This window comes from Dioscorea cayenensis, chromosome 12 (genome assembly GCF_009730915.1).
Source record: "Dioscorea cayenensis subsp. rotundata cultivar TDr96_F1 chromosome 12, TDr96_F1_v2_PseudoChromosome.rev07_lg8_w22 25.fasta, whole genome shotgun sequence".
Taxonomy (NCBI): Eukaryota; Viridiplantae; Streptophyta; class Magnoliopsida; order Dioscoreales; family Dioscoreaceae; genus Dioscorea; species Dioscorea cayenensis.
Genome location: NC_052482.1, coordinates 4,096,705 through 4,101,436, shown reverse-complemented (window position 1 = coordinate 4,101,436; position 4,732 = coordinate 4,096,705).

Below are 4,732 nucleotides of genomic sequence, written 5' to 3'. Positions count from 1 at the left end.
TTTAATTACTAAATTTTTTATATAAGATTTTTAAATTTTTTTCATGAATTTTTATTATATTTTAAAATTAAAAAAAATTAAAAAAAAAATGGGATGTGAAAACAACACATGTATCATGTGTTATAATATACTTGCTTGGCTCATAATCAATTTAAGTTTTTTTCTAAAAATCAATTTAAGTAAATTACTATGCACCATGTATGATTCAAATCGATGGAAGCTTCAACCCCTGCTAGCTCCCTGGTTCCGCATTGATTAGGCTTCTAGAACTTTTAGCAACAACTAATTTATTTTAATTAATCTCTTTTGGTAAGTTCAATTTGGTTTGGGATTTAGTTAGGTTCAATAAGAAATAGCTTTTTGGTATAATACTCGAATTGGTTCTTTTTACTTTTTTTCTGTGCCTCTACTCAGAAATACACCCCACTAATCCCTTTACTCTTAAAAATGACCCAATTTAGTCCATCTAACCTTAATCTCTTCCCATCTAGTCTCTCTATTCTTGAAAAATACAACCAATAATTGGCCTATTTTAGAGTAGAAGGGACTAAGTAGAACCATTTTTAAGAGTAGAGAACTACTTGGGAGCATTTTTGAGTAGAGGGACCAAAAGGGAAGAGAGAGAAAAGTAAAGGGACCGCTTCGAGTATTATACCTTTTTTTTTCCCATATAGGCCAATTTTATTTTAAAATTAATAAAATGGTCTTAGGCCATTTTATTTGCTAAAAACACCCCAATTTATTGAGAAATAATAAGAAACCATTTGATCTAGAAACCAATAAGACGTGGTTGTTTTTCATTTTGACACGTTTTTTTTAATAGAGTAGCATGTTTTCGCCTGTTTAATCCAAATTTTTAAAAATTGTTATTGTTTTTTAAAATGTAATATTTTTTTTAAAAACCCATTTGTTTTTAAAAATATATTGTTATTAAAATGGAATTTACACATCTTTTTAAATATTATTTGTGTTTTAATCTTTTTAAACTTTTTAAAAACTTTTTAACTTATTTGAATATAATTTTAAAAAATTTTATTTCCACTTATAATAATTTTATAAAAAGAATGATTTTTTAAAAAAATTAATAGTAAATTTTTATTCTGGAAATGAACAAAAAGTCCCTCCAAAGTTCAGGTATTCACAGAAACACCCTTTTAGTTTGAATATTCACAGTTCATCCCTCCTTTTTCTGTACATATGAATATTTGGTCCTTGCGGTTGCTAACTCCATGAATTTTGAGGAGAAAAGACCGAAATGCCCCGCCAGTTACATCAATGATGTGTTCTCTCTCCACGTTGGAAAGTGGCGGGTTAAGCGGCCACGAATCCCGAGAGGGAAGTGTTGGTTCCTGTGCGCGCCTTCTCTCAGTTGCCCCTTCACATTCTAAGACTTGCCCCTTCAGATGCTGAGAGTTTACACACATTGAAGCCCTGCGTTCAACTGAAGGTATTGAGAAGAAGTTTGCCAGAGCTTTCCCGGGTCTTCATTGTTGTTTCCTTGACACCATCTCCATACTCTTGAATTAGTGAACCTGAAGGTATTAATGGAAGATTGTAGGGTTGTTTATATCGCTGTTTTGGGTTTCTAGGGTTTTGTAATTGAAGGTTTTTTAATTTTTGTTTGTTGTGTATGATCCAGGCTTAAATTTGGAAAGTTGTCATTCTTTCTCGAATGGAAGATGATGTTTATAAACGTTTGGTTTTAGTTTTAGCTTTGTCTTTTTTTGCCTGTGTTGTTTACCCCTTAAATTAATCGGTTTTCATTTAAATAAATGTGTTTCCACTTATAATTTCTAGTTTTCGCTTAAATATTATTGATAGTTCTTTAATCCTTCTTGGTGAAGGTATTGGACATATGGCAACCAACTTTATAAACGGCAGGTGTTATTTGGTCTCTATAGTGGAAACAATTGCTGAGTTAAGATAAAACATGAGTTGTAGGCATTTAGAAATCATCCGGAGTACTCCTTTCGCATCGTTAATGGAAATTGAACCTGTACTACAAGAGAGGTGATTGCTGATGGCCACAAATGTTTTTATGTTATAACGCAATGGCCACAAGTATTTTTTTTGTAACCGGGCGGCCATAAATATTTCTTCCGGGAGCACGAAAGGAAACAAGGGCCTGTTTCTGGGCTGATTCCGGTGATAATGTTGATGTGGCTGCTAGGTTAACATATTAAATTCAGAGAAATATGTTACGTGGCAGTCCAGCACACCTCAAGTTAAGAAATGGCCATGTCATCGCCAACTCATCGCCAGCTCAGTTAAAGTCTTCTTCACCTTCTTGGCAGCCTAAATCCGGCATCATTCCAAACTAGGGCATTATTCTGGCCCTAATGTAAAGGCGCATCCTCTCTCTGGCAGCCCGTGCTTCCCCTTCTTCTTCTTCTTCTTCTTCTTCTTCTTTTTCTTCTTCTTCTTCTTTGTATTTAATTTGTGTCTCTGTTGTATGATCTATGTATGATCTTTTTCTTCTTCTTCTTAGTATTTAATTTGTCGCTCTAAATATTTGGTTCTACGAAGTAACTGGCACCGGCAAGAAGGTGCGATTTGGTAAGACTCCCCGGATCCTGTGTTACGGGGTGAACAGTTTCAAGAAGCAAGCATCCATCGGTTCATTGCTATCATCAGTCGAGGGGAAAGAGGTATTTAGTTTACACTTAACTTATTTAGTGTCCGCTTAATAATTTTCTTTTCCGATTTAAATGTTTAGTTTACACTTAACATATTTAGTTTTCGCTTAAGTTTTCTAGTTTTCACTTGCACAAAAATGTTTTCAGTTAACTTTTAGGTTTTGCACTTAAAATAGCATTTTTTTTTTTGCTTAATAAATTAAAGTTTACGGTTAAAATATGTAGTTTAGACTTAATTTGTTAAGGTTCCGCTTAAGAATTAATTCTGATTGTTGTTTTAAGTTTTTCGTTTGAGTATCATTGTTTATCTTCACTGTATGTCATTTCCACATTATTGTTTTCCGCCCTCGCCCCGGCTAACGCCGAAGAAGAAGCTCTCGTTAGGACAAGCCACTGTGGAGAAGAAGTGGCTAGCACAATACGTCTTGGCGCAAAATCTGGGGAGAAATCCACAGGGAAACGTGGAAGGTCTCCCTCACCACCGAGGAGCCCACCACGTCGGGGTCGACGTGGTTTTGTTTTTGTTAATCCACCGAGGGGGGTAATTGATGAAGACATTGGGTTACGTTTACTGAAAGGTTTTGAGAAGTTATCCGAAATTGTTGGTGGGCTTCAAACCAGAGTTGAAGTAATTGAGGGTCGTGGCCCTTCCAATGTCGCACCGATAACTGACGACACCAAGGATTTGCTGCCGAAACAAGCGGCCAGCAAGAGATCTCAAGTGAAGAAGGTTTCATGTAGGCGAAGACAACCATTGCCTATTCTCGTATCTAATGTTTCTGATTATGCTCCTCTCAAGCCAGTTACACGGCAATCTACAAGGTCTGTGATTTCGCAAGCCGATTGCCGACCTAAAGAACGGCCTCCAAAAATTGCCCAAAAGGGCAAAGTCAAGACAAACTCAACTCCCTCATCACCGAGTTCGTCTTCCGGACCCACAGCACCATCCCCACGCCCTTCCTTCTCCGCACCAGCCAAGCAATCTCCACCCGCTTCCCATCGGCACCTGCCATGCCATCCCCACCCGCTTCCCCCTCCGCATTCAATCCGTCATCCCCACTCCTTCCCTCCTCCGCACCCGATAAGCAATCCCCACCCGCTTCCCCCTTCACACTCGATCCGTCATCCCCACTCCCTCCCTCCTCTTCAACCAACAAGAAATCCCCACCCGCTTCCTCCTCCGCAACTGATCCGTCATTCCCACTCCCTTCGCCCTCCAGACCCGCGTCATCTTTCCCAATCCCCTCCCCCTCCGGATCCGCGCAACCTTCCCCCGTCCCTTCCCACTCTGGACTGGCACCATCTTGTCCACTTTCTTCTTTCTCCGAACTGATGAAGCCATCTCCACCCATTGTACCACCAGTCGATGTCGCCGAAAACATCGACGTCGAGTTTATAATCGAATCACTAACATCCTTGAGAAATGATCTGCCCCTTCGTCAGATGAGAAGTTAGGAAATGTGGAGGACATCCACACTAACCCACCAACTGGTCATGAGGTACCGAACGTGGAGGACATCCACACTGACTCCCCGAATCCAAAACTGTCTCCATCGACAGGCGCGAAACCATCAACTGACACTACTGATGAAGCGTCAGCTGTCATCCCAAAACCAATACCGGAGACGTCATCAATTGACGAACAGGCAGTGGTACCGACCGAACAAGTTACTCAGACTTTTAGGGTACCACAGAACAAACGTCCTGCCGGATTTATGAGATTAAATAAAGTCGAACAACTGACAATCAGCCACTTTCTAAACTGTCCGATGGACATGTAAGCATCCTGTTTATACTTTTATTGTCTTCACTTCATTTAAGTTTTAATGTTTACACTTAATTTTAATATTTTACGCTTACGTTTTAGTTATTCTAATTAAACTTACATTTTTCCGCATAAGTGTTAATGTTTCCACTTAAGTTCCTAATTTGCCTCTTAACTTCAAAGTTTTCCAATTAAACTTATATGTTTCCGCATAGGTTTTAATGTTTCCACTTAAGTTTCAATATTTTCCTCTGGGTAAGTTTCACTGGTGGCCATAAATATTTCATCATTATAACGCTATGGCCACAAATGTTTTTTTTGTAATGTTGTG